This window comes from Bos taurus, chromosome 12 (assembly GCF_002263795.3).
Source record: "Bos taurus isolate L1 Dominette 01449 registration number 42190680 breed Hereford chromosome 12, ARS-UCD2.0, whole genome shotgun sequence".
In the NCBI taxonomy this organism is placed as follows: domain Eukaryota; kingdom Metazoa; phylum Chordata; class Mammalia; order Artiodactyla; family Bovidae; genus Bos; species Bos taurus.
In genome coordinates, this window is record NC_037339.1 from 20,084,873 (window position 1) to 20,105,044 (window position 20,172).

At 41.4% G+C, this 20,172-nt stretch overlaps 1 long non-coding RNA gene across 2 annotated transcripts in view; it reads left to right on the plus strand.

Moving 5' to 3' along the window:
• The first annotated feature begins 1,289 nt into the window (after positions 1 to 1,289).
• Positions 1,290 to 20,172, plus strand: part of LOC112449044 (uncharacterized) — a 132,757-nt gene continuing 113,874 nt past the window's right edge. For both annotated transcript variants that reach the window (XR_009496672.1, XR_009496671.1), the window contains exon 1: positions 1,290 to 2,162. This is a non-coding gene — a long non-coding RNA (uncharacterized lncRNA). The remainder of the gene's footprint in view (positions 2,163 to 20,172) is intronic.

Consider the following 20,172-nt stretch of genomic DNA (forward strand, 5'->3'; position numbering starts at 1 on the left):
CTATATTTCTGTTTTTGTGCCAGCACCATACTGTCTTGATGACTGTAATTTTGTAGTATAATCTGAAGTCAGGAAGGTTGACTCCTCCAGCTCAGTTCTTCTTTCTCAAGACTGCTTTGGCTATTCTGGATCTTTTGTGTTTCCATATGAATTGTGAAATTTTTTGTTCTAGTTTTGTGAAAAATGCCTTTGGTAATTTGATAGGGATCACACTGAATCTGTAGATTGCATTTCGTAGTATAGTCATTTTCACAATATTGATTCTTCCTACCCAGGTCCTACTCCTCTGTGCTCTTGCCTCCAATGCCCACAGCTATTAGAACTAGTGTGCTTTCTTTTGTGGCAGCTCTCAATGACCTTTTTATATATTCCATAGACACAGATTCTGCCTAGTTGATCGTGTAGATTTAACCTGCAGCTTGTACAGCTGGTGGGAAGGTTTTGGGTCTTCTTCCTTAGCCACACTGCCCCTGGGTTTCAATTGTGATTTTATTTCCACCTCTACATGTGGGTCATCCACTGGGGTTTACTCCTGAGGGTGCCCTGGAGGACTTGGGTTTGCCCCTGTGAGGGCCAGGTATGGAGATGGTATATGGGTCGCAGGGGTTCTGGCAGCACCAGATACTCAGGGGAGTTGATGGCCAAGGCAGCAGGATGGGGAAGCCTGGTGAGCTGCCATCTATGGGGTTGCACAGAGTCGGACACAACTGAAGCAACTTAGCAGCAGCAGCAGCAGAAGGGTATGGCAACCAGTATTGGCCAACGCACTCCAGTGTTCTTGCCTGGAGAACCCCTCCCTGACAGAGAAGCCTGGCAAGCCATAGTCCACAGGGTCCCAGAGAGTCAGACACTACTGAAGTGACCCTGCGCGCAAAGTCGCAAGACTTCTTTTGCCTGTGGCAGCTCTGCCCCAGTGAGAGCTGATGGTGAAGGTAGTGCAGCTGCTTGACTTGTGGAGACCCTGGTGGCACCAAGTGTGCAGGGACACAGACTGCCTCTGCCGCAGGAGTGATGGCCCTATCAGAGTCTTTTTTCAAGCATCTTGTAGCTGGTGATCAGAAGGCCTCTTTGGCCAGTCTTTCTCCGTAGCTCCACCCATTCAGGGACTTAGAGGGCTCCCTTGCCTGGGGTCCTTTTCTGTTGTTTGGCACGTCAGGCACTTAAAGAGGCACCCTGCGTGGGGTCCTACTCTGTACTTTGGCGCATCAGTCACTTAAAGGGGCACCCTGGATGAGGTCCTACTTTACAGATCTGAGCGTCAGGCACTGAAAGGGGCACCCTGGGTGGGGTCCTAGTCTGTAGTTCAGTGCATCAGGCGTTTGATGGACCAGCCTCTCTATTGTTCAGCTGCGGATTCTGGCGTGTGGGGGGAGAGAGGCTATGGTGATGGCTCCACCCCCTACCTGTGACTCAGCAATATGGCCCTGCTTCCATGGCTGCCAGGCTTTCCTCCACAGGCATTTCCCACCACAGTCTCCTCCCACACATCCCCTCAATCTGTCTCTCTTCAGTCAACAGCAGCCCTCACCCCGGGATTGCTCCACAATCCCTAAACTCCAGTTCCCAGCCTCTGCGCCTTCCAGGGGATCTACTTCCCTGTCTGGGGTATGTATGGCTGCAGCAAGGACTGTCTGAGTCTCATTCCATTTAGACTGCCACAGATCAGCTGTTTCACTAGCCTTAAATGTTTCTCCTCTGACTCAGACAGTTGCCCCAGTGTGGGGATCAGACCCCTGCTTCAGTTCCCCCACCTGCCTAGGGCAGGCCCAGTCCTACTAACACTCCTGTTTTTCCCTCTAGTTCCTTCATTCTACCCAGTTTTGTGTGGGTCTTTTCCTCTGGTCAGGTACTCCTGTCTGCTCTCAGCTGGTGTTCTGCGTGCACTTCTGTGTCTGAAGGTGTATTCCTGATGTATCTGTGGAGAGAGACATACTCCATGTCCACCTACTCCTCCGCCATCTTGTTCTCTCACATTTTATTCTTACCAGAATTTGATTAGAGAAAATTCTTCTTCTGAAACAATTGGTACAACTATTTTTATGTTTGTGATTTTTTAATCTTGGCCACACCGCACAGCATGTGGGATCTCGTTTCCTGACCAGGAATCGCCTCTGCGTTGGCAGTGTGAAGTCCTAACCACTGGACCTCCAAAGAAGTCCCAGGTACAACTGTTAACTGTGTGTACAGCTTCCCTTCCTACTAGAGCAGTGAAGGCGAGTCTCTCAGTATTGACTGAGTCCGTGTGTCAGGCGCTCAGATACAAAGGTGAAGTCAAGGAACCCAGAGGATCTACCTAGTGATAGATCCCTGTAAACCATGGTGTCTCTGAGCATGACCCAGCTGGTCAGACATGGGTCTTCTAGGGCTTCTCTGTTCAAAGCTAGACCCAGACACATGGGATATAGTGACCAGCTGTGGTAGGGACAACCAGAGCCAGGGGAGCCAGGGATCTGACCTTAAACCAGTCCGGTACTTGAGCTTTCTTCCCTTGGAAGAGAAATGAGAAAATACTGGCTATGTTAATATTGAGTAATTTTAAATAAGTAAGCTTTGTTTTTATCATATTATAAAATGTTTGTTCCCAAGAGCCCTCTTATACTCTTTAGGTGGGTGGTGTGTTCTGCTGTATCAATTTGATGCCCTTATGCCAAGAGGCCAGGCTTCCCAGTTGGCCCTAGTGGTAAAGAACCTCCCTCCCAATTCAGGAGACATCAGAGACTAAGTTTCGCTCTCTGGAAGATCCCCTGGAGGAGGGCATGGCAACCCACTCCAGCATTCTTGCCTGGAGAATCCCATGGACAGAGGAGCCTGGAGGGTTACAGTCCATAGGGTCACAAAGAGTCAGACACGACTGAAGCGACTTAGCATGGCTGCACACAGGCCAGCAGGCCACCATTTTGACTTCGGCTCCAGGAGCTTTCATTTTTGCAGGTTTCTTTTTCCCTTCCATTAAATTTAAATTATATTTTTAAAGTATGTTTTAAATTTATTTTTTAAGAGTTATATTTTATCACTGCATTGGTATAAAGAAGAATATATCAGTACTATATATCAACCTTTTGTTCAACCTAAAAGTTTATTTTTCCCATCGGATTGTAAAAGAATTTAAAGCATTCTTCTAGGTCCTTAAAGTATTGCGGCCTTAGCACAGAGACTGCTGTGTCTGATGGATAAGTTGGTCCCAGATGCCAGCCTAAACTTCACGTTAGTGCCTCCAGGGGAGATGGCAGTAGATAGGACAGTTCTGGATTCACTGTAGCCTCATATACCAACCAGCTAGCATGTAGAGATGCCCAGTTATTTCTTTCTATGCATGCATTCGGGTTATTGCTGCTGCTTCTTTCCTGTAGCAGCTCAGGGCATTTCAAATGTCTTTCTAACTTCACTGCTTGCTCTGTGGCCCACAATGGTATGCAAGGAGATGAAAAGTAAGAAAGATAGGATGAGCTACACAACAGAATAATTCAAGCAACTGAGCCATTCTGAAACTCGAGGGAGAGGGAATTGCTTACACTTATGGATGATCTGAAAATCAAACGCAGTCAGTAATCATTCAATTCATAACAAACATTGCTGATGAAAAGAATCAATAGAGAACAGCATTGACAAAGGTCAAAATTGCATGACATGAAATTTTTTGTTGCCAAATATGGATAGGAAAAGTAAAATCTTGGTAAATTTTGGATATGCAAAGCTTGACACAGGAAAGTTGGATTTTATAAAAATAAAAGATACAGAACAAAATTCACTTTGTCAAAAATATTAAATACAATAGATCAAAAAGTAATCAATGAACAAAACCTTGAAAAGGTAAAAAGGCAAAAGGAAAGTAATTAACTCTGAAATGGCAACCCACTCCAGTGTTCTTGCCTGGAGAATCCCAGGGATGGGGGGGTGGGGGGGAGGGCCTGGTGGGCTGCCATCTATGGGGTCGCACAGAGGCAGACACGACCGAAGCGACTCAGCAGCAGCAGCAGATCCCAGTAACTTTCTAACATAAATGCAAAATATGAAAATATAACTGCATTGTATAGACAATTTATCATATATTAAAAATAGGTAATAGAATTCAAGTTAGAGAAAATAATCAACTTGAGGAAAATTATAATTAAAATGTTGATGGTCATGAATATGTACTTAATATGTTCTTATAATTAAAATGATGGAAAGTGAAAGTGTTAGTCGCTTAGTTGTGTCTAACTGTTCACAACCCCATGGACTGTACCCCGCCAAGCTCCTCTGTCCACAGAATTCTCTGGGCAAGCATACTGGAGTCAGTTGCCATGGAAATAACCAAAATTCAGAGTTAAAATCGTTTTAAAAGATTTAGGATATCCCAGAAATCTTAGTGTGGTTTTAGATTATTAAAACAATTTACTTAAAATGTCTGTATTCCTGCAGTAAAGTTTAAGATGTTTAATTTAGTTATACATACACATACTATTGTAACTGCCTAGGGATATTCTAGAAGGATCGTCCCAAACAGATACCAGTGATAATCTCTGGAGAAGGATGTAGGACCATATGGGACAGAGTTTATGAACTGTTGGAGTTTCTAAGAGTTTGAGACTTTTTGTTTTTTATTCTGATGAAGTTGAAACAGCCAGTTAGGACCAAAAAGAAGCATGAAACTGAAAGTGAAGTCACTCAGTCGCGTCCGACTCTTTGCAACCCTGTGGACTGTAGCCCACCAGGCTCCTCCATCCATGGGATTCTCCAGGCAAGAATACTGGAGTGGATTGCTATTTCCTTCTCCAGGGGATCTTCCCAACCCAGGGATCGAACCCAGGTCTCTCGCATTGCAGGCAGATGCTTTAACCTCTGAGCATATTCTGTCTTAAAAAACAAGTGTCTTGTTGTCCTGCCCATTGGGCATCCTACTTCTCCAGCAGTATTTCTAGTGTCTTCATCACTTCCATTCAACTTTTTACGCACTTAGCCTCGCTCATTTTCTGGAATTGCAGAAAATTCCCCTTTAGCACTTTCCTTTCTCTCCCTCATCTAGGAGTTTCCATCTTGACTTGTGGTCAGAAAATTTATCCAACTCTGTGGAGTAGGTAGGACAGATTGTTATTCTAATTTATAGATGAGCAAGTGGAAAAGAGTTTAAAGTACTTTTCCCAGTTGTGGGACTGGGTTTATGACCCACACTCCCAGCTCAGGGGTCCCTCTGTTGTAAGGTTACCCCTCTGAACTTTTAACCTGGCAGGTGTAATACAATAAATGTGCTACTTAAAAAAAGACAGATTCACAATCCACTTCCTAGATCAATCACCTACGATGGATCCTATTGCCTAATTAAAACAGTCCAACTCTAGATATATTGGCGAAATCGGAATAAGAAGAATTTGGAAAAAATTACAGTGCAAATATAATTATTTTCTAAATTATTCCTTTATGACTTCAATTCCCTATTGGGTCTATGTGATTATTTTGCAATTCACTAACTATACAGGTGTATTTGGAGAAAACAAGGCAAGGGTAAGGAGTAAAATTAATGCTCTTCTCTCATTTCTGAAAAAAGATATGTAAGCTGTACCATAACCTCTTAATAAAATGAAATGTCAATCTCTAAGAATTAAGACTGCACAGAAGTCTTGCAGTTTTACAGTCTGGGGATGAGGGGGACCCAGCACCTCTCTCTGCCTCCTGCTGTCCTCTTCCTGGGTTTCCCTTGCCAGCTGGCTCTAGAGTGTGTGACGGACACTGTGTGAGTGTGATGCGGCTCTGCGTGAGTCTGTGTTTTTGTTGTTCAGTCACTAAGTCAGGTGTGACTCTTTGCAACTGCAGCACATCAGGCTTCCCTGTCCGTCACACTATCTCCTGGAGCTTGCTCAAACTCACGTCCATTGAGTTGGTGATGCTATCCAACCATCTCATCCTCTGTCGCCCCTTTTCCTCCTGCTCTCAATCTTTCTGAGAATTGGGGTCTTTTCCAATGAGTCAGTTCTTCGCATTAGGTGGCCAAAGTATTGGAGCTTCAGCTTCAGCATCAGTCCTTCCAATGAATATCCAGAGTCGATTTCCTTTAGGATTGACTGACTTGATACCCTTGCTGTCCAAAGGACGCTCAAGAATCTTCTCCAGCACCACAGTCCAAAAGCATCAATTCTTCATTGTTCAACCTTCCTTATGGTCCAACTCTCACATCCATACATGACTATCAGAAAAACTATAGCTTTGGCAGTATGAACCTTTGTTAGCAAAGTGATGTCTCTGCTTTTTAATATGCTGTCTAGGTTTGTCATAGCTTTTCTTCCAAGGAGCCAGTGTCTTTTAATTTCATGGTTGCAGTCACCATTTGCAGTGATTTTGAAGCCCGAGTAAAGAAATGTTTCGACAGTGAAGTTGCTGGCTGCTTTCCAATCTAGGAAAAGTAAGAAAAAATCACTTTGAGTTCAATCTGCTTTTTTCTTCATGGAGTCTCTGGGTGAAGACCCCTTGGTTAAGCAAGTATAAAATGAGCAGACACTGCCTGTTCCAGAAAAAAAGTGGCAAAACCTTTTCTATCACCTGTTAGCATGCAAAGCTCTGGGAAGAAGTGGAGCAGTCTCTCACCACTTTAATTAAAGCCACTATGAACCAAAGCAAAAGCCTTCCCACCAATTCTGCCAGCTCCTTTATATTCCGCTACAATTTGTCCTTCATACTATAACCAGAATGATCTTTTTAAAATGTAACTCACATTCTGTTATTATTTCATCAAAGCCCTCCTGTGGCTTCCCACCACATTCAAAATAAGTCTAAATTCCTTCCCCTGGCCTAGAGGCCACTCCTAATCTCCTATGACGCTGCACCTCGGTTAGTCTTCTGCAGCCACACGAGCCTGCTTGCTACTCCTCACACACCAATCTGGTCCTCTCCGGCCTTTGTGCTTACTGTTTCCTTTGCCCTCAACCCTATTCCCCAAAGCTTCACATGACTTACTTTCTCAGTTTATTCATGCCTCTGCTCTAAGTTCATCAGAGGATCCTTCCTGGCCATTTTGTTTAAAGTGGAACCTATCCACTACTATTCCTTTAGCCTGACGTTGTGCCCCATAGCATCTCTTTTTTTCACCTGTCATGTTATTTGTTTGCTTATTATCAGTATCCTGAACTAGAATGGTCACTCTTGGAAGCCAAGAGTTTTGTCTTAGTCACCACTCTATCGCTGCGCATGGAATACTGACTGGTCATTAGTCAGTGTTTAATAATATTTGTGAAAGAATGAAAGAATCTTAACCTCAGTATTATAATTTTATACATTTTCTTAGAAAAGCTGAAGGCAGCTTTGACACATCCCTTCAGAAGATAAGACAGTGTTTCTCCCCCGCTGTTTATTCATAGTCATTGTCAGACCTGTTTCTTTGAGATTTTTCCAAGTCACTGTTGTCTGTGGGTGTTTGTGGGCCTGGACAGAAAGCTCCCACTCAAAATCATCTCATCTAGTCCTTAAATTTGGACGCACTATTGCACTGCCATCTCTAAATTGCAGTTAGGGTTCTCATTTGATTTTACCTGAATTACTTTTCTTTCTGGATAGAGTCTTGTTAACTCCCCATTGGCTCTGTGTTTTTCTGTTCCTCTCCCCGCCACCACCACCAATTTCTCTCAGTGGGAGCTGACTCCGTCAGCAGGTGGGGATTTAGATCTCTTCATTCATGACAATTAATACCTTCTTGACTTTTTCTTTGTATCTCTGTCCACCTAATGAAATTACTGTTCTTCTTCAAAACAAGCAGCTAAAATGCTTTGATTTTTCACTGATGGATGATTTTCACCCAACTTTTTGGAACTCAAAATAGAATAACTTGCTTGAGGAGAAAGGGGCCTAGACCTTGCCTTAAGAGAAAGTGAATAACCTTCCCTGGGCTTCCTTCATTTCCATATGCCTAAGAAAACCAGTGTTAGCAGTTGCTGTGTATATCCCCATAACTTTTTCCACGCTCACGTAAATATACACAGAGGGTTGTTACTTGATTAATTAAAGTTGGTATACTACGTACATGACTCCACTTGCTTTTCTCCCTTATCATGAACTATGGACAGCTCTCTTCTGAAATCAATCAAGGGCTCCTTCACTGATTTAAATGCAGCAAAAGAGTCCTTGATTCAAATATTGCCACAATATTTCTCATTCTCCCATTGAAGATCAGAATTTTGCCTCCAGTGTGTCCACTGGTGGTTGACAAGCCCTACTTCATGACTGTCACCCTACTGAGCATTTTATTAATAGATAACTTGATTTCTTGCTGAATGTTTCTACAGAAATTCCAACACATCATCAGCAAATGCATATTTGCTTGAAAAGCTTATAGGTAATTTCCTTAGTGTCACCCTCCTTGCTGTTGATTTCATGCAGTAATGTGAAATCAGACATTGGGAGGTGGTGTGGAGTGTTTAATGGGATAAGGACTTTGCATGTGCTTGTGGACAGAGAATAGGCACACAGGGAAAGCCTTGCACCCAAAGGCTGGGGGCCAAATTCCAGTTTTAATTCCAGGATTTAACTGTGCGATCTTAATTAAACCCTTGGCCCTTTGGGTCTTACGTGCTTTCAGGTTCAATTAGGGAAGTAGGGAATACAGTGCTTCTCAGTCTAGGGAGCCCTTGCCATCGGAGTACGTGGCTGCCGAGGGTTCTCCGGGCTATGGGAATCAGGATGCGTGTTTCCAAGGTCTGTGATTTAAAACTTTTCTAACACAATGTTGTAAAGCAATTATACTCCAATAAACATTTTAAAGAAAACTTTTCTATATTTATCATTCACGGACATCTTATGGGATACAGTGGAAAATCAATATGAATGAGACCCTAAAGAAAATCCCTAGCTGTGGTCAGCTGTCATGAGGTTGCTCTTTCCTCTCATCATGGTTTCTAAAACAATGCACTGGGTAGAAATAGCCTAGCAGGGTCTCTTCAACTCTAAAAATGGTGAGGACAGGGCAGTATTCATTCCAATTCTCTCAATTTAGGCAGTGGATCCATTTCTAAAAAAGGCTGAAAATTTTTAAATGCCCAAGGGAAAGAGTATATATATCAGTGGGGCAGACATCCAAAATCAGTCACACCTTACCATGTTGCATGAATTAGAATAATGTATTCATTTAACAGATACTTACCGAGTGTCAGCTCAAGGAGGAGTGACATAGGAGGAAAGGCATGTGAGAGACACGTGAGGCTGGAGGTGGAAGTGCGTTTAGAGGCTAGTGCACCTGCAGTGAGAGAGGGAAAGTAGTAGGAAATGAGGTTGGACAGGAACCGGATTCTGCCTGGATCCTACCCTGGACCAATTCACACGTAACTGTTAGAGGTAGCACAGGCACGTGTAGAATTTAAAGTTCCTTAGATGACTTAGATACCCATGTGAGATGAGACTCGCTGATGTGGGGTCTTGATGACTTTTACCCTGAGTGAAGTATAGTCAACAGAGAAGCTTCTAAAAGTAATTTTTATTGTGGTAAATACATATCATTTAACATCTACCATCTTAACAAATTTTAAACGTACGGTTCAGCGGTATTAAATACATTCATCATATTGTACGACTAAAACCACAATCCATCTCTGTAACGCTTTTCATATTGTAAAACTGAAACTCTGTACCCACTAAACACTGACTCCTCGTTCTCCTCCCGCCTCAGACTCCTGACACCACCACTGTACTTTCTGTTTCTATGACTTTGACTAGTCTAAGTATCTCCTGTAAGTGGAAATATACAGTATTTGTCTTTCTGTGACTGGCTTATTTCATGTAGCATAATATACTTAAGGTTCATCCATATGGTAGCACGCATCAGAACTTCCTACCTCTTTAAGCAATATTCCATTGTATGTATATATCAGATATCTAGTCATCTGTCTATGGACTCCAGAGTTGCTTCCACTATTGTGAGTAATGCTGCTATGAATATGGGTGTACATGCGTGTACAGACTCTACTTTCGATTATTTTGGGCATATACCCCAAATTGCTGCAACATATGGTAATTCTATTTTTAATTTTTGAGGAATAGCCATGGTGTTTTCCATTGTGTCTGTACCACCAATAGTGCAAAGGGCTGCAAATTCTCCATATTCTCACCAGCATTTGTTATTTTCTATTTTTGATAGAAACCATCATAATGAATGTGAGGTGGTATCTCATTGTACTTTAGGTTTGCATTTCCCTAAGCATTGGAGAAGGCGATGGCACCCCCACTCCAGTACTCTTGCCTGGAAAATCCCATGGACGGAGGAGCCTGGTGGGCTGCAGTCCATGGGGTCGCTAAGAGTCGGACACGACTAAGCAACTTCACTTTCACTGTTCACTTTCATGCATTGGAGAAGGAAATGGCAACCCACTCCAGTGTTCTTGCCTGGAGAATCCCAGGGACAGGGGAGCCTGATGGGCTGCCGTCTATGGGGTCGCACAGGGTTGGACACGACTGAAGCGACTTAGCAGCAGCAGCAGCATTGCTGATGCTGAGAGGCTATTCATACTCTTATTGGTCATTTGTATATCTTTTTTCTTCAAAGAGTATCTGTCTATTCAAGTCTTTATCTTTTCCTATTCTTGAAATTTTTGTTATTGTTCAGTTTTTGGGTTTTCTGTATATTCTGGATATTAGTCCCTTCTCAGATATATGATTTGCAAGTATTTTCTCACATTTTGTGGGTTGCCTTTTTACTTTGTGAATAGTGTCTTTGTAAAACATTTGTTTGGCTGCATCGGATCTTAGTTGTGGCATGCAGGCTCTTCATTGTGCTGCACTGGCTCTCTACTGGTATGTGCTCTCAGTTGCCCCAAAGCATGTGGCATCTCAGTTCACCAACCAGAGATAGAATCCATGTCTCCTGCATTGCAAGACAGATTCTTAACCACTGGACCACCAGGAAAGTTTCTAATAGTGTCTTTTGGGGCACAATATTTTTTAATATTCATGAAGTCCGCTTTTTCTTTTGTCATCTTGCTTTTGGTGTCACGTCTAAGACATCATTTCCAAGTTCAGTGTCTTTAAGTTTTGCTATATGTTTTCTTCTAAGAGTTTTATCGTTTAGGATTTCCACTTAAGTCTTTGATCAACTTTGAGTAATTTTTTGTATACTGGTGTTAGATAAGGATCCAACTTCATTTTCTGGTATGTGGATATCCAGTTTTCCCAGTGCCTTTTGTTGAAAAGACTGTCCTTTCCGCATTGAATAGTCTTGGCAGCCTTATCGGAAATCATTTGACAATACAAGTGAGAGCTCTCTATTCTGTTTAATTGATATTTATATGTGTCTTTATGCCAGTACCACATTGTTTTACTTACTTGAGCTTTGTAGTAAGTTTTGAAAAGAGGAAGTGTGAGTTCTCCAGCTTTGTTCTTTCTCAAGTTTACTTTGGCTATTGAGATTCCATATGAATGTTAGGATGGGTTTTTCAATTTCTGCAAAAATATCATTGGGATTTTGATAGGGATTTCACTGAATCTGTATCTGACTTTGGGTAGTACTGAAATCTTAACAATACTGTCTTTCAATCCATAAACATAGAATATGTCTCCAGTTATTTGTGTCTTTAATTTTTTTCAGAAATGTTTTGTAGTTTGTTATGTGAGTCTTTCACCTCCTTGGTTAAGTCAATTCCTAAGTATTGGGTTGGCCAAAAGTTCTACCCTAACCCTAAGACAGATATATAAAGTATCTTCTTTGACCACAATGGGATGAAGTTTGAAATGAACAACAGAAGAAGTACAACTGGAAAGTTCACATATTTGTCTTTGTAAACCTGTTGAGACTTAATGTGTGGCCTAACCTATGGTCTGTCCTGGAAAATGTCCCATGTCCCTTGAGAAGAAAGGGTATGCTGTTGTTATTGGATAGAGTATTCTGTATATGCCTGTTAGATGTAGTTGGTTTATTGGTAATAGTTAAAGATAACTATTTTCTGTCTAGTTTTTCTATCCATTGTTGAAAGTAGGGTAAGTCCCCAACTATTATTGTAGTGATATTTCTCCTTTCATTCTTTCAGTTTTCACTTCATATATTTTGCTAGTCTGTTATTAGATGCGTAAGTGTTTGCAATTGTCATTTTTTGTTGTACTGAAACTTTTATTAATATAAAAATGTCATTTTTTAAATTTTTTTTATTTTTAAACTTTACATAATTGTATTAGTTTTGCCAAATATCAAAATGAATCCGCCTCAGGTATACGTGTGTTCCCCATCCTGAACCCTCCTCCCTCCTCCTTCCCCATACCATCCCTCTGGGTCGTCCCAGTGCACTAGCCCCAAGCATCCAGTATCGTGCATCGATCCTGGACTGGCATCTCATTTCATACATGATATTTTACATGTTTCAATGCCATTCTCCCAAATCTTCCCACCCTCTCCCTCTCCCACAGAGTCCATAAGACTGTTCTATACATCAGTGTCTCTTTTGCTGTCTCGTACACAGGGTTATTGTTACCATCTTTCTAAATTCCATATATATGCGTTAGTATACTGTATTGGTGTTTTTCTTTCTGGCTTACTTCACTCTGTATAATAGGCTCCAGTTTCATCCACCTCATTAGAACTGATTCAAATGTATTCTTTTTAATGGCTGAGTAATACTCCATTGTGTATATGTACCACAGCTTTCTTATCCATTCATCTGCTGATGGACATCTAGGTTGCTTCCATGTCCTGGCTATTATAAACAGTGCTGCGATGAACATTGGGGTACACGTGTCTCTTTCCCTTCTGGTTTCCTCAGTGTGTATGCCCAGCAGTGGGATTGCTGGATCATAAGGCAGTTCTATTTCCAGTTTTTTAAGGAATGTCCACACTGTTCTCCATAGTGGCTGTACTAGTTTGCATTCCCACCAACAGTGTGAGAGGGGTCCCTTTTCTCCACACCCTCTCCAGCATTTATTATTTGTAGACTTTTGGATCGCAGCCATTCTGACTGGCGTGAAATGGTACCTCATAGTGGTTTTGATTTGCATTTCTCTGATAATGAGTGCTGTTGAGCATCTTTTCATGTGTTTGTTAGCCATCTGTATGTCTTCTTTGGAGAAATGTCTATTTAGTTCTTTGGCCCATTTTTTGATTGGGTCATTTATTTTTCTGGAGTTGAGCTGTAGGAGTTGCTTGTATATTTTTGAGATAAGTTGTTTGTCAGTTGCTTCATTTGCTATTATTTTCTCCCATTCTGAAGGCTGCCTTTTCACCTTGCTAATAGTTTCCTTTGATGTGCAGAAGCTTTTAAGGTTAATTAGGTCCCATTTGTTTATTTTTGCTTTTATTTCCGATATTCTGGGAGGTGGGTCATAGAGGATCCTGCTGTGATGTATGTCAGAGAGTGTTTTGCCTATGTTCTCCTCTAGGAGTTTTATAGTTTCTGGTCTTACGTTTAGATCTTTAATCCATTTTGAGTTTATTTTTGTGTATGGTGTTAGAAAGTGTTCTAGTTTCATTCTTTTACAAGTGGTTGACCAGATTTCCCAGCACCACTTGTTAAAGAGATTGTCTTTAATCCATTGTATATTCTTGCCTCCTTTGTCAAAGATAAGGTGTCCATATGTGCATGGATTTATCTCTGGGCTTTCTATTTTGTTCCATTGATCTATATTTTTGTTTTTTGAAAACTTTTTCGGTTAAGGTCTATTTTATCTGACATTAGTATAGCCACTCCTGCTGTCTTTTGGTTACTATTTGCATGGAATATCTTTTTCTGTCCTCTCACTTTCAATCTAATTTGTGTTTTTGTATTTAAGCTGAAACTCCTGCAGACAGAACATAGTTGAATCATATTTTTTTATCCATTCTGCCAATCTCTATTTTCTAACTGAAGAGTTTAATCTATTTCCATGTAAATTAATTACTGATAAGGAAACCCTCACTTCTGTCATTTGCTACTTGCCTTCTAGCTTTTTCCCCTCATTTTCTGCATTACTGTCTTCTTTTGGATTTACTTGATTTTTTTATAGTGAAATAATTCCTTTCTTCCTTTTCTGTATATACACAGCTATTTTCTGTTCAGTTTGGGGAATACATTTAACATCCTAAAGTTATAACACTCCAATTTGAATTTATACCAGCTTAACTTCAACAATAGTTTTTTAACACAGTAATAGTTTAATAGTTTAATAATTTTTAACATGCAATACCCCTACTCCTTTACAACTGTGTCCCCACTCCTTTCAGTTGTTGGTGTCACAAGATTACATCTTTATATATGTATGCACAAAACATAATTTAATAAATCTTTTAAATGCATTAATGTCTAAAATTATGTAGAGAACAAAATGTGGGGTTACAAATCAATGTTCAATAGTACTAGTTTTTAGACTAATAATTTTTTTAAAAATCCAAGTCTCTTGAATCATGTAGAAAACATAAAATGGACTTCGCACACACCATTGTTACAGTGGTTACAGTAATATCAGCTTTTGTAATTACTCATGTGTTTACAATTATTTTCATTATTGAGACATTTATTTCTTCATACAGTTTCTAGTCTTTCTAATGTCCTTTTGTTTAACCCTGCAGGATTCCCTTGAGCATTTCCTTCAGGGCAGGTCTACTGGTAATGAACTTTATCAGCTTTTATTTATCTGGGAATATGTTCGTTCCTCTGCTCTTTAAGGGCAGTTTTGCTGGATATAGGATTCTTGGTTGAGAGCTTTTTTGCTTTGATATTTTTAATGTATCAGCCTACTGCCTTCCTCCAAAGTTTCTGATGAGAAACCTGATTATCTTACTGAGGATCACTTCATGTGATGAGTTGCTTCTCTCTTGCTGCCTTCAAAATTCTCTCTATTTGATTATAATGTGTCTCTGTGGATTTCTTCGAGTTCATCTTACCTGAAGTTCATCAAATTCCTGTAGCGTTTAAATTCACGTCTTTAATTAAATTTGGGAAGTTTTTAGCTATTCTTTTTTCCAATATTCTCTGCACTTTACCCTCTCTCTTCTCCTTCTGGGACTCCTAGAGGGCACATTTAGGTCCACATGATAGAGTTCCACAGATCCCCTGGGCTCTGTTCACTGTTTTTTCACTCCCTTTTCTTTCTACTCTTCAGACTCAACAGTTTTCTTCTCCTTGCTTGTCCTATCTTCAACTTCACCCATTCTTTCTTCTGACTGATTAAATCTGCTTTTGAATCCCTCTAATGAAAGTTTTGTTTCAGGTATTGTACTTTACAGTTCCAGTTTTCTTTTTGGTTTATTTTTAGGTTTTCTACCTCTTTACTGATATTTCATTTTTCACACATCCTTTTCTTGACTTTCTCTACATCTCCCTTTCAACCTTTGAACATCCTTAAGATGATTAATTCAAAGTCTTTGTCTAGTACAACTGCTATCAGTTTCAAGGACAGTTTGTCTTGACTTATTTCTTTCTCTTGAATGGATCATACTTTCTTGTTTTTGTATGCTTTTTGAGCTTTTGTTGGAAAATAGACATTTGAATAAAATTATGTTGGAACTCTGTAAGCTATAATGTCTCCTTTCTCCTGGGTTTGCTGGGGTTTGCTATGGTTTCTGTTTTTTTTCGTTTTGTTTTGTTTTGTTTTCAACTGTTGTAGTCTGTCTCTATGCCAAGGATCATCCTGGTATAAACTTAAGATCATCTCAGGTCTTTTCTGAGCCTATGCCTTTCCATCGTTATGTATAGTTACTTCCTAATTTTCCCCATATATGATATTGTTTTTTAATATCCTAGCCTTAATGTTTGACTTCCAAAAGTTAACAGAAGAGAATAATGAGGGGGGATGTGTTCCAGTCCTTTAAATCCCCTACAAGTTACTTTAGCCAAAGGAGAAGAGGGCTTGCAACCCTCTTGAGATATAGCAACAACGGATCTCTCCTCTTTGCATCTCTGTGATCAGAAACAGCAATTAGAGAACAGATGCTTGATATTTGGCAGACAGGATGCATTTTGCCCACCCTGGCTCCTACAAGCTGTGTGCAAGCTGCTCCAGAAACCCATGCACAGCTGCCTGTCATACAGCTGTGGGCAGGGGAGGATGGTACTGTAGCATGAACTGAAGCTGATCAGAATTAACCGTAATTTACTGTTCAAGCCTTCCCATGGAAGTTGAAAGACTTAAATAGACTCCAGGGTTACAAAATAGTTACATCAGACAAGTTCTTCCACTGCAATTGTTGTCTAGATAGGGAAACAGATTTTTGGTGATTCCTACTCTACCATCTTCCCCAAATCCTCTCCCATTGGTGAGTTTTTGAACAGAGCTCCTCTATGTCTGTGAATCACTCTGGATGCTGCATTAAGAAATGACCACAGGGAGGACAGGGTGGGTAAAGGGAGACCTGATAAGGGACTACTCCAATAATCCAGGTGAGATATGATCGTACTTGACCACCATAGGGTTGTTGTGCTGATAAATATTTGAATCTGGATATATTTTGAAGGTGGAGCCACCAATTTGCTATTGAATGAGAAGCAAATAAAAACTCATGGAAAAGGAAGTCAATATAAGAAATGCCTATTTTTGAAATGAACAAAAATAGTCACGGAAATGTCCTAAAAGCCACAAGGAAAATTAGAGTTTAACCATTTGTTCTGACATTCCCTATCTTCTTCATTAAAATTCTTTCCACCATTTTTGGTCATGGGCACTGGTATTATAGACCCAGGCTTTTCACTCCTCTGAATTGCACTGGCATGAGTTGGTCTTACCATATATTCTCATGGATAAAGCCTGTGACCAGCCTTTTCAATGGGCCTAAAAACATTCTTTTGGCTTCAAACATGAAAGCTGTTTGCTGCTCCTCAACTTAGGTCCTCCCAGAAATGATAGCTGATATTTTTTCAGAAATAACTTTTATTTGGACACACATAAGACCACCTGGAAAAATAAGTATAGCCCATTGATGGCTCTCCTGAACTACGACTCTGCTAACATCAGACCCTCCACAATTTTAGCAAGTGTTTTAAATTGTATAATTCTGAAATTAGTATGTCCTTCCAAGAAGTTGTTGGCCTACACTCTTAATGACTGTAATATGTGACGGTAAAACACATCACTCATCTGCTTTTTCAATCTCTGGTACTCTCTATCCCTGAGAACCAGAAAATATCTTTGAGATCCTTCAAATCAGTGAGGCGCACTGGGGAAGGGAGAAGTCCCTCACATGTGACAGATATTTTAGGGGATGTGGTTATAATTATTCTTGTCTTCAGACTCCCATCAGTACAGTTCTCGGTCAACATAGCAAATCATGGAATTCTCTCATTGGTAAGCCCCCTCTCAAGGGTGTTAAATGTCTCGCTTGGCACTTTGTTTTATTTAGCTAACTTTTCAGCCTATTTTAACACGTGGAGCCTCCTGAAACATGAGCCAGAGAGCCTACGAATCTAGCTCCATTTCGTTCTGGTCTGTCACTTTGGTGTTAGCATTTTCCTCACTCTTGTTTCCAGTCCGAGTTATGAAACCATTTCAGTTCAGTTTTAATAACCTCCCTGGCATGGCAAGCTCTACTAGAGCTGCCAAACTTAATACGCTGACTCCCTGTGAAGAGGGCAGCAGCTCTGGCCAGGGGAGGACGGGAGACGGATTTTCTATAAACGCATCCGTTTTCCATTACAGCCCTTTCTGATTTGGTAGCAGACTGCCAGGTGCAGCTGGTTTCCTCTTCTATGCACAATCACTTCTGACTTTGGTTTCTGAATTTCCTTGTCTCCTGACTCACCCGTGATCCTCTGACTAAATAAACTACCTCATGATCAATCTTCCTGCCCGTGGAGTAGGTCCCAGGACTCAGCAGCTATAAGTGGGGCTAGCTTCACCCTGCAGGACGAAACTTCTGGTCAGCAACGTGTGTTTGTAGAGGCTTCCATGACCACCAGAGGGGAAGCTGCTTTTTGGGGCAGAGAGTGCCGTCTTTGTGGAGTGAAGCAGGATCTACCTGCAAATGGATTTCCGCATGAACTGCAGTCATACCACTGGAGGTGTCAAAACTCTCTGCGTCAGCACCAGTGAGACCTTCTCCCGCAGCCACTCCTCTACGACAAAACAAAGATCAGGCTAGATGTCCAGGTCCATCGTCTTCAGTCTCATTTTTGCCTTAGATTCGGTGTTTATTTCAAATGAAGACATGTTCATCTCATTGAGTAAAGGGCATGAGAATTTTCACTTCTTACAAAATGTGCAATAAACTGTAGATTTCATGGGTTGGTTTACAATATGGAGATGCTCTGCTTTAAGCCAATGAAATGCACGATATTCCAAATCAATAAACAAATAGAAAGGTTAAAGCAGTATAGAATTACTTGTTTTACAAGAAGAGTGGCTATAAGAGACTTTAAGTAGCTATTCTCTGTCAGGACAATAATACACTATCATTTCTTCTTCAGATAAGGTGAGCTGTTCCTGTAACAAGAGTATTCAGTAGAAAAATAGCGCAGGGACAGATCCAAAAGGCCACTCCAAACTGGTGTGTAAATTCCCAGTTGGCAACATGGCCACCTATAATTTCCTTTAGAACCTCAGCTTAATCTGATTACATTTCCACTGAAACTCTCTAGGGGAATTAAGTGGTAGAAGTTAGGGGGTAAACTTTCCTTGGGTTTTAGCTGCTTCTTACCACACAAGTATTTGTGGCCTCATAGCAGAAACCTTAGCCATGCAGAGTCACCGTGTGGAGAGAGGGCAGACATCTGGGCGTCTTATCACCTGGCAGTTTCCATCTTTTCTTCTGCCACCACCTGTGATGGGGAATGACTTACTCCCACCGGTGCAGACTGCAGGCTGCTGCATCGATAAAACAGACCAGGAGTGAAGTGCAGCTCTGCAGGTCTGCTGAAGCTCTGCTGAAGCCCCACCACATTCTTCCCTGCTCAGGAGAGTGTCTTAGAGTGCAAGTGGACCAAAGTGTTTTAGGAGGGGTAACTTGGGATGAAGTCTTACTGTTTTTATGTTTATCATTGAAAAATTTGGTATCTTCTAACTATTTTTAGTAACAGTTTGCTTGTTACAAACATCCCCCCTGAGATCAGCTGTGTAATCTGCCACTATACAGATTGGAGGCCTCAAAGAGGTTGTCTGTCCTCTGAGTGTCCAGGGTCCAAGCAGACAGGGACAGCCTTCCCTCTGGACAGCTCCAGGTCTGGCAGACTTGCTTAAGGGCTGGAGCTACAGAGAGGGGAAGACTCGTGTAGGACCTGGAAACACCCTCCTATACTTTGAGTCAGACCTTGTTGCTTTAAGTGACCTTCATGCAGGTGGCTGCTCATCATTCTGATCTAGCCAGTGGTTTTTGTTTTGTTTTTTACTTTTTCTGTTGCTGATGGTCTTCAAAGCACAGCCCTTTTCTGAAATATCACAAGACATTCGAATTAGCAATCTCTGGCTGTAGAGTTGCAGCTTGTTTTGTGTGTGCTCAGTTGTGTCCAATTCTTGGTGACCCCATGGACTGTAGCCCTCCAGGCTCCTCTGTCCATGGAGTTCTTCAGGCAAGAATAGTGGAGCGGATTGCCATTTCCTCCTCCAGGGGATCTTCCCGACCCAGGGATCAAACCCACGTCTCTGCACTGGAATCCCCAAATAATTAGGCTTTTACAAGCTTTTAAAAGCCAAAGTTTGTTTCAGAAACATATCCTTAATTTATTGGTCCTACATTAAATGAATAGATGGGGAAACAGTGGAAACAGTGGCAAACCTTATTTTTGGGGGCTCCAAAATCACTGCAGATGGTGATTGCAGCCATGAAATTAAAAGACACTTACTCCTTGGAAGGAAAGTTATGACCAACCTAGATAGCATATTCAAAAGCAGAGACGTTACTTTGCCAACAAAGGTCCATCTAGTCAAGGCTATGGTTTTTCCAGTGGTCATGTATGGATGTGAGAGTTGGACTGTGAAGAAAGCTGAGCACCAAAGAATTGATGCTTTTGAACTGTGGTGTTGGAGAAGACTCTTGAGAGTCCCTTGGACTACAAGGAGATCCAACCAGTCCATCCTAAAGGAGATCAGTCCTGGGTGTTCTTTGGAGGGAATGATGCTAAAGCTGAAACTCCAGTACTTTGGCCACCTCATGTGAAGAGTTGACTCATTGGAAAAGACTCTGAAGCTGGGAGGGATTGGGGGCAGGAGGAGAAGGGGACGGCAGAGGATGAGATGGCTGGATGGCATCACCGACTCGATGGACATGAGTTTGAGTGAACTCCGGGAGTTGGTGATGGACAGGGAGGCCTGGCGTGCTGGGATTCATGGGGTCGA